Source organism: Myodes glareolus, chromosome 20 (genome assembly GCF_982192425.1).
Source record: "Myodes glareolus chromosome 20, mMyoGla1.1, whole genome shotgun sequence".
NCBI lineage: Eukaryota > Metazoa > Chordata > Mammalia > Rodentia > Cricetidae > Myodes > Myodes glareolus.
Window position 1 is genome coordinate 34362991 of NC_142045.1, and position 10497 is coordinate 34373487.

At 41.2% G+C, this 10497-nt stretch overlaps 1 non-coding gene across 1 annotated transcript; it reads right to left on the reverse strand.

The window, feature by feature from the left end:
* Window positions 1-7332: 7332 nt before the first annotated feature.
* On the reverse strand, window positions 7333-7455 carry LOC125394249 (U6atac minor spliceosomal RNA). The gene has a single exon (XR_007230153.2). It is a non-coding gene; the product is annotated as a U6atac minor spliceosomal RNA (small nuclear RNA).
* Between the last annotated feature and the right edge of the window lie 3042 nt (window positions 7456-10497).

A 10497-nucleotide genomic window follows, 5' to 3' on the forward strand; every position in this document is an offset into this window, starting at 1 on the left:
CTTACCATTGTAAAATATTTATTTCAATATCATATCCGTTTGATATCCGGGTCTTCTATTCGGTTCCATTGTTTCTCCTGTCTGTTCTTATGCCAATACCAGGCTGTTTTCAGTACTGTAGCTCTGTAGTAGAGTTTGAAGTCAGGGATTGTGATGCCTCCAGAAGTTCTTTTATTGTACAGGATTATTTTGATTATCGTGGGTTTTTGCTTTTCCATATGAAGTTGAATACTGTTCTTTGGAGGTCTGTGAAGAATTTTGCTGGGATTTTGGTGGGCATTGCATTGAATCTGTAGATTGCATTTGGTAAGATTACTATGCTAATTCTACCTACCCAAGAGCATCCTCTTTTTTTTTTCTTTAGAAAGACCTTGACTATGACCATTAATCATTTATAAACAACCCCCTTTCAGTGAAAACAAACATTTATAAACAATATTTGGGAATTTGGATATAATTTTTTAGACTATTCCCTGCTGATTGGGTGTTACAAGGAGGACCTGCTGGTTGTTCCAACTGCCTGGCTAGCTCCACCCAAAATAACCACATAGAAACTGTATTCATTAAAACACTGTTTGGCCCATTAACTCTAGTTTCTTATTGGCTAATTCTTACATCTTAATTTAATCCATTTCTGTTAATCTGTGTATTGCCATGTGATTGTGGTTTACTGGCAAGATTCTAACCAGCATCTATCTCAGGCAGAAGATCCATGGTGTCTCTCACTCTTCCCTTCTTCCCAGCATTCAGTTCTGTCCTCTCTGCCTACCTAAGTTCTGCTCTATCAGATCCAAAGCAGTTTCTTTATTCATTAACCAATGAAAGCAATACATAAACAGAAGAACCTCCTACACCAATTGGGGATGCTGTTAATCAGGTCTTTCATCAGATATCCTGTGTGGTTGTTTTATCTCAGCCAGTAGTCCTGAAGGTGTCATGGATGTTGGACCACCTGGGCCATCACTTCAGTGGGTCTTGTTTGATCAAACCATAGCCAGTAAGGAATACACAGATTTCTATCCTCTGTGGAAACAAAAACGGGACCTCTTTTCCAAAGTAACAAGTATTTAGACTTAAATTTTAAGGTCAAGCTACCTTTAATATATATATATGTTGATTTATCTTAGCACCCCAAACCATCTAATGTCTCTCATTAGCCCATTCACGGTCAAAAAATTCAAAGAAAACTCAATAATATACATAATTCAGACTCTTTGTGTATTTTCTATCATTACTGCCTTTTTTACTCTATTTTTTATTTTTATTTTTAAATTTTTGTGGTTTTTTTTTTTGAGACAAGGTTTCTCTGTGTACCTTTGGCTGTCTTGGATCTCACTCTGAAGACCAGGCTCATCTTGAACTCACAGAAATCTTCCTGACTCTTCTTCCCAAATGCTGGGATTAAAAATGTGTGCCACTACACCTGGCTACTCTATTTCTTTAAGGACTTTCTCTTCCTTTTTCTTTTCTCTCCTAAGCCTACATACATTTTCAAACACACTGTAAACAATTTAGAGGTTTCTGTTTCTTTTTAATTTCCATCTAATCTGTTTTTACTGTTCATCCCTGTCTTTTTCTGAGCACATAATTATTTAATCTGCTATACAGCATGCCTAGGACTTAAACTGCAGCTTTTGCAGCTGGCTCTGCCCTACTCCTTAGTTTTCTCAGAGTCTAGCTTCATAGTAGAGGTGCTGATGAGAGCTATGTTTACTGCTACAACTCTGTGGAGTTTTCAGGTTCTTTCCAACCACCAAGAAGCCTGTCATTAGTTGATCATAAACACCATTCAAGGATTTGGTGTCAGAGCCTCTTAAAAGAGCTACAAGGTTGTTGCCACTAACACAGAGTCAGGAAGCCTCACTTAAGGGAGTCACATCTCTGCTTGCCTCTAGCAAACAGAGCCCACCTGAGACAATGCTACTACCAAAAAACTGTGCTTAAGTCTGTTCATTTTTGTCTAGAATCTTTTATTTTTATTTTTCTTTCTTTTCTTTTGGTTTTTTAAAGACAGGGTTTCTCTTCATAGCTTTGGTGCTTATCCTGGAACTAGCTCTTGTAGACCAGACTGGCCTTGAACTCACAGAGATCTGTTTGCCTCTGCCTCCCGAGTGCTGGGATTAAAAACATGCACTACCAGTTTCTTTATTCCTTTAAAGCTTTCTCAGGCTTTATGTGGAAATTCTTGCCCAATGTTTGGACACCATTTGTAGCCAAAGAATGTGCTTTGGTTTCCCAGCTGCCCAGAACCAAATAATCACATAGAAACTATATTAATTACAACACTGGTTGTCCAGGGCTTCTGGTGTATTCCTAACTAGCTCTTATATCTTAAATTAACCTATTTCTCTTAATCTGTGTATCACTATGAGGCTGTGGCTTACCATTAATGTTCTGGCATCTTTCTTCTTTGGCAGCTACATGGCATCTTTTTGACTTCTCCCACTCTTTTTGTATATTACTGTTTATATTTCCCACCTGGATTTACTCTGCTGAGCCATTGGCCAAAGCATCTTTATTCATCAACCAATAGAAGCAACACATATACAGAAGGGCAAACCACATCAGTCCCTCACCCTTGCTACTTCCTGCCCTCCCCAAATTAAAATTAAACTAAAAAGAAGAAAACAAAGCAAAGCAAAACCAAGTCTGATTTGTGTTGCTTATATACTCACTGGAGCAAGGCCAAACTCTCAGTGGCCTGCCCCTTAAGCAGGACTGAGTCTTTTCCTCCTACACCATCAGTCTTGGAGAGCTAACTTCAACATCCTTTTCATATTTTTAAAGAGTTATCCTTGATGGATTTCTGTTTATGCTGTTACCTTTTGGAGGTGGAGTGGGAGTAGGGGTTGTCACAAAGCCTTCCATGTCCCTCTTTCTCAGCTGTGCATCTGCAATCATTGATACCACTGCTCTTCACAGTCAGTGGGAGCACAGATCAGAGGCTTCCACCTGTCTTGTGGTGGCAGCACAGAACATGAACAGAGCCCTCTACTGCAGTAGGACCACAGACCCAGGCAAAGCCCTTAGAAGAAGCTCAGATCATGGACATCAGCTTGGCCTCAGATGGCAGAACAGACCACTCAGGCCAACATAGCTTCGGGGATCAGCCCAGACTGTGTCCATCCCCATGGTCTTTGGTGGCAACACAGGCCACAGACATCAACACAGACCCTGACTACAGCAGGCCTTTGGCCCCAGAAATAGCTCTTGAGGGAAGTATGGATCTGGAAATCACCAAGGGCTCAGATAGTACTGCAGGTCGTTCCCATCAACCTGGTCCTCACTGCTGTTGAGTCTCCACTTCCGCCTCTCTCGACAGTGGAATGACCGCTCATTCTGCTTCTCCCCCATCTTTCCACCACAAACGTGTTCATTGCAGTGGCGATGCAAGGTGGTGCAGCCTGCATGAAGAGGCTTTTAAAGTTAGAGTAGAGTAGTTAAAGTAGAGGCTTTGGAGTTAGAGTAATTTTAAGACATCAAAATTGAAACATGAAATGAAAAGCAAGACTCTTTGCTTGGAATTCCTTGTCATGTAGTGTTATGGTTACTATAAATGTGTATTCAGCATTGTCCTTAGCATCTATGCCACATATGGGCAGATTTTGCACCAAGAAAAAATTTTCCCTTTATTATTATTATTATTATTATAAAAAGGTAGAGAAAAGTGAAAAATGTGATGAGGTTGCTTAACTTGCTCAGGTGTCTATAAATACCCAGTCCTCAAGCTGCCCATGAATGCCTCAATCTAAGCTACAATGTACATTTGTGGCAAAATGATTTGCCTACAGACTGTTCTGATGCTAAGTAGTAGAGCAGAACATGGTTCAGTGGTCATAGCAGATATAAAGTGGAACCCAGCCGTGCTGCACAGAGCTATATGCCCGAGGTCAACCAAGGATTGAGTAGTAAAAGGCTCCTGGCAGCAGAATGGAGTCTAGAGAGATTGGTTGGATTTTCTGGACTAGGTCAGGAGGGAATACTGCAGTAAAAAGTATCTTTTGCTGGAATATTTTACCGAGAAACAGATTCCAACCATGAACTTTGAGTAAAATCCATTTCATTGACTGAATAAAGAAATGCTAAGATGCAATGGGGAAAAGTTCTTCCAGAAGGCCAAGGTCAATCCAGCTAAAGGAAGACGATTGCACTTGGCAGAATTGGTCGGTGGGCTACACAGCTTCACACCTGAGCTTTGGAAATACCTGGTGCTACCCTCGTCTTTAGATCTTGCTTTTCTTAGTGGCTGACAACTTTGAGACCTGTTAGGAATTGTAATTGTCATAAGAGCTCCAACTTTCTGTCTTCCATCACAGAGAAAGAGTCTTAACCTGTGCAGTGGTCTGAATGAGACCGGCCCCTGTAGGCTCGTAGGTTTGCATGCTTAGTCTGCTTTCAAGGAAGGATTAGGAGGTGTGCCCTTGTTGGAGGAGGCAAGTCCTATGGGAGTAGGCGTGTCCTTGTAAGAGTAGGTGTGGCTTCTTTGGAGGAGTTGTGCTTCTGGGGTGGGCTTTCAGGAAGATATTTGTGTCTGAAAGATGAACCAATGGTGGCATCTAAAATTTGAATGCTACCCAGACCTGGAATCCTGGCTCAGGTGTATAAATAAGCTCAACGCTAGGCTAGATCTTGTCTTTGATTTCATAACCCTCTTTTGTATCAATCTAACTAGATATCCAAAAGTTTGAGCATATAGTACACCAGCCTTGGAGTGGTACCCCTTTGTTTGCTTCCTTCCTTCTCTCTCTCTCTCTCTCTCTCTCTCTCTCTCTCTTTCTCTCTCTCTCTCTCTCTCTAATCTTCTTTGCCTCTTCTTTCCCCTTCCTCTCTTCTATTTCTTGTACTCTCTGTTTATTATTTTTTTTCTTTGACAAGATCTTGCTGTGTATCCCAGGCTGGCCTTGACCTTGGCTTCCCAGTCTCCTGAGACCTAGGATGACAAGTGCCTACAACTCTAACTGGTTCAGTTCAATTCTTTCCATAGGCATATAGCCAATTTCAATCATGTTTGTCATGCAGTTTGTCACATAACTTCTTGTGTCAACTGTTGCTGTGATCCTCACTATCTGTGGTTTGATGTGAAACCCACCATTGTTTGAAAGGGCTCTTTGACAAATTCAGCTGAGCGTTGAGGGGCTTCTGGAAGATCAATAAATCATTATAATAGCTTTCTATCTTGGGAAAATCTTGTGCCTGCTTAATAATCATGTGCAGAGGCCATTATGTTGGGTCTCAGACTGAAATTCTATAGGTCTCTGCTTTCAATAGAAGAGGCTAAATTAAGCTAACTCTGTGGGCTTGTCAGCCCATGATTCTACATGACTGAATCTTCTGTTCTGTGTCTTCAGGGAGAAGAAATGCTGGTAGGAATCTGCTGGGAACACCAGATGAATAACTCAAGTTTCAGGTTTTACAGCATCCTTCTCCTTATCTGTTCTTTTGAAAATTTTAGTGTGATTGTGTTTGGTACTGTGCTACATGAGGCGACTTTCCTGCAGGGTATATACGATGTGCAAGCATCTCTTTCTCACACTCTCAACTTCTCTTTTCTCATTCCTCTTTATTCCCATCAGACTCTTTTGGTCCCCAAGACAGGTTCACTTCTATTTTCATATCACATATACATATCTCACTTTATGCATTGATTAGACATCTAGGAACCACGGGTGCAATATTTGATTTGAGAGCACACCCACACAAAAATATTTGCTTTTCTGAGCCTGGCTTAATTCACTGAGTATGGTTGTTACTAGTTGCTTGCATTTCCTGCAAGCGATATGAGCTCACTCTTACCAAGTAAGAAACGGTTTATTGGGTACTGTATTTTCTCTTTTATCCATCTGCTGTTAGACACAATGGCTGGTTACATAATTTCATTGCACTAAAGTGATATGTTGACTTGTAAATACCAAAGACTTATCCAGCATCGTCCTGTGATAGACCTATTTTTAATTGTATGAGAAAGCTGCACACTGATTTCTAAAGTGGTTTGGGCAGTTTTCTGTCTCATCAGCACTGTGTAAGGGCTCACCTTTATCCACACCCCTGTCATCCTTAGTTGTTATTTATTTTCTCAATGACTACCATACAGACTAGGGTGAGGTGGAATCTCAAAGAAGTTCTGAGTTGCAGTTCTCTGATTGTTCTTTTTCTCTATATGGTACCTAGGAAGTGGCCTTCATGAAAACCATACTGCTTCTATGCTTTCAGTGGACTAATGTATAAACATGCTTATGTGATATGTGATAAATACATATATGGATACATATATACTATAATATAATCATGCATATATAATAATAATATAGGCATATTCTAAAACACGTGTTTGACTTTATTCTTGTGCTAACAGAAAATATGGTAGTTCATAGACTCCAGGTTCAAATTCAGGTAAAGCGAGTAGTTGGCGTGTACTTTAGTTCATTATGTTCCCCATCTTTGTAGAAACTTTATAAATACTTAGTAAATACAAGGTCGTGAAATAAGGCTGACAGCGGCTGGAACAATTCTCTTTGGCTAACCCAGGTTCATTCTCATCCACCAGATGTGACACAGAGTGTCAGAGTCGAGAGGCTGTATTAGCTGCTTTTGTCACCACGGTGACCAAATACTTTACATACAAATGCAACTTCAGGGAGAGACAATTTATTTTGGCTGACAGCTCAAGCTATAGTCTTTGGGGACAGAGAAGGCTTGGCAGTGGGGAACGGTATCAACGATGACAGAGGTGGGGAGCAGCTGCTCTTTTCATCTATCACCCACAAAACGGCAGAGAGAACCCAGGTGGCGAGGAGGGTGGAATCTAACGCTCAGATCCCAACCCCTAGTGAGCCACTTCCTCCAGCTAGGCCTTCCTCCCCAAAGATTCCACAAAGCTCCCCAAATGGTACAATTAGCTCCTGCTCATACACGTGTTCCCTTTACACAAAAACCATAGCCCCGACTTTTGCTCTCCTCGTGGTTGCCTTTTCTATTTCAGAGACCTGCGCTTCCAGATACACAGGCTGTGGAGTCTGGGTTTGGAAAATGACAGAAGGCGGAGCTCGGCAGGAGAGAGGTTCCTGTTTGGTTACAGTCCAATGGTCTGGTAACTGTAGAGGACGCTGGTAAACAGAAAGGTACGCACTGACATTTGCTATGTTCCCCAGTAGCCGGACCCCTCCTAGACCCAGTAAAGAAGTCCCATAGGTTTTACATTGTACACTAAAACGTATGTTTAATCAGGTTACTTAGAAAGCCTGTAAGGGATTTTGGAGTCAATGTGAGACTGCTTCCACGTGTTGTCACGGGAACGTTTGTCCACCTTTTACCTCCTGTTTCTTTTTTTTTTTTCAATGATAGTGGTTATGCAACACAAAATATGTGGCAATGTCTTAAGTTTATTCAGATTTTAGGCTCCAGGGCCTCGTCCAGCCTTTTTAATGGGGGGTGCAAACCTCTCCTTGCATACAACACATCTTTTGTCTGTGATTTGTCTTAAGATAGCTCGTGATGTTTCTGGGTCAGTCATTATCAAAACCATAAAACCATGTGATCTTGGTTGACAAAATCTTCAGGGGTCTCTGTTTTCATATTGGAAACAAGTTAGACAAAAATAGAAGTTAAGCACACTTTTTTAAATTAAGCACGAGCTCAATTAAGAAGAAAAGCAATCTAGGAATTTATTTACTCATACAAAAAGCAATGTTCACATTTCTGTGAAGTTTCTTGCTTTTAAGTTCATGACAGAGGCATGGGCAAACCTCTTATAAGCTGTACTAAAGTGGACATAAATGAATGTGATACTTCCTCTGGTATACCATGACTAGATTCCAAACTCCTGATCCTGGATTTCATGCTTGAAATGTGGTTATTTCCCTTGCGAATACTGTCAGCTTTGGCGTATTGCAATAGCTAGTGGCGATTTAGTAGACTACCCTATTTCACACGACCTGCAAGTTACAGCGGCTAAGATTTCCAGCCAGCAAAGCTTATCAGTGCTGAGGCACTTGGCTATTACGGCCTTGTTGAAGGGATTGGGTCTTAATCTCGTCCTCATAGTTTTGCTGTGCTGACTTGGAAAAATTATTCCAACTTTTCACATTCCAATTTCTTTATTTCAAAAATTAAAAAAAATATTCACCTTTTCTGGGTTTTTTTATATGAGTTTATACATTTAAAACACTTAGTCGAGAAACTGATAAATTATTTTCTCCAAATGGAAAACAGAATAGGAATAAAAACCATGAGTATGAGTGAGTGAACCATCATTTCCTTCATCTCTAGTGCTAAAGAGGTTATAATATCTTTACTCTAGTGGCAATAAATGTCACACACACACACATACAGAGGGAGAAAAAGAGAGAGGAAGAGAGATGGGGGAGAGAGAGAGAGAGACTGAGAAATTCTCTACATTGAAATTATTTCTCTACTCCTTTCTAGCCAAAACAGAAGCTAGTTGAAATAACAGTAGTACCCTGTTAGATAAATCCTTTAAACGCTATAACAACCTGTAGTTTCTTAATTGTAAAGGATATTTCTGTAATATTTTGGGTTGAGAGATTATTGACATTTGATATTCTTTGGTCAGAAGCTTTTCCACAGTTGGTCACAACAACTGGAATCCATTCAGCTTGCATATACTGTGAAATACCCATCAGGCATTCCATTTCTTCATGTGTTTACACATGTATGTCCATCTAATGCCAAAGTCATGTTTGCGGTTCTAGAGACATGCTTCACCTTGTTCTTTTATTTCAAAGCCTGTTCACAGAACATAGGGTATCTCTTATGGGCACCACATGTATACAACAGGCTACAGGTTGCTGACAATCTTGTATTTTCTAGATGTCTACATTCTGAGTTAGCATTCATGCCATAGTACCCTGGAGGATGCTCATTTCCATGACGTAGGGCTATAACTGATGCACTCCAACTACTTGGTAGCATTTAGGAGCCCAAGTTAAACACGCGAGGTATCATCTAAAGCAGCCATGGTACCGAGGGATTACCTTTTCTTCTGTCACCTCCTAAGTTTTCAAATCGAAGATACTGACTGGCGGTTTGAAGTTGGGAAAAAGAAGAAAGAATGCCTAGGGGGGAAATACATTCCGACCTTCTGAACCCAAATGCGGAGACTGCAATAGTAAGATGATTTCCCGTTCTGAATTCGCAATATTTTCTTCTGAGCTGCTGGTATTGCGGCACTGGATTAAATTGAAACCCTCACTTGAAGTGAAGAAAGAGGTGGAGGACGGAGTGCAGTCAGCTGCACACAGTCTCAGGCAGAGTCTGGCCCTGAAAGCACTTCCTGCTGCCTTGACAATTTCTCTGTCTCTCCGACTATGGAAATAATGACTCCGGTAGCGCCGCTATTCTTCCTGTTCTATGCTGTAGTCTTTCTCCCTGTCCATGTTTTTTTCCCTTAATTAGGATGATCTGCCATTTCCCACTACGGCAAGTTCTGTAAAAGCCATGATTCTCCAGGTTGCTAGGTGGCGAGCGAAATGATCAGTGAGACCTGCTTCTGGCAGGAAAATGAAATCATTTTTTATGTTAAATAAAATAACTGCAGGATTCTACCATAGCCCAGCTCTGACTGGGGAATCATAAAAGATGAAGTCAGAGGGTAGAACTCTTTGATCAAACGGATTACCTTTAGACAAAGCTTGTAAGAAAGAACCTCAGTGCCAAAGCCACACAGCTGTAAACCCAAAAGCAGTGTATATATAAAAAAGGGCCACTTATAGGAGTGGGAGAGTAACAAAGCAAAGTCTCATTAGGGACTCGGGCAGGAAGCTACAAAAGGACAGCTTTATTTTCTTGTCCATCAGCCTGAGCCATGATGGAAATGCACTTCAGGGAAATACGATGCTGCATGTGCTATGCTTGTCCAAATAAGTATTCCAGGGGACCCACATGCCATTTCAAAATGTTCTTGCGTGCTAACCAAGACATGCTGATGGGGTGGGCCAAAGGTCTGACCTCTTCATATGTCTTCATATTTGCTTCAAGACTCAGCTTTAGCTCCCAGTAGTTTCTGGGGGAGCTGAGTATGGACGGAATGAGCTGGAGCGCTGTGGGAGGCTGGGCAAATGGTGGGCAGTCTAGAGAATTCCGTACCGTGATTCATTTCTCTCAAGTAAGGCTGATGCTCGTTCTCCGTAAATTGCTGCCGTGCTGGAAACAGCGTGGTTGTGCCCTTGCAAAATGAATGAAGTCCCGCGGATGCATCAATCTTCAAAGGGCTTTCATTTTCTCTGCGTAACAAGTAGCTTTGCTAGGCTACAATGATGGTCTCTTAGCCACACGAAGACCAGCCCTTTCTGAATGAAGGGATGAAGGCAGCATTTAAGGAATGTCAATGAAGTCTCTTGATGTGTACTTTTCTGTGTGGTTATTTTGCAAAACATGGGTTGAAATCAATGTAGCAAAGATATATGTGACCTGCAGGATGCAGATAACCCCGTTGGGTGTCATTGGGATACCATCAAGGACATCCTTCCAGGGTTTAGCAGC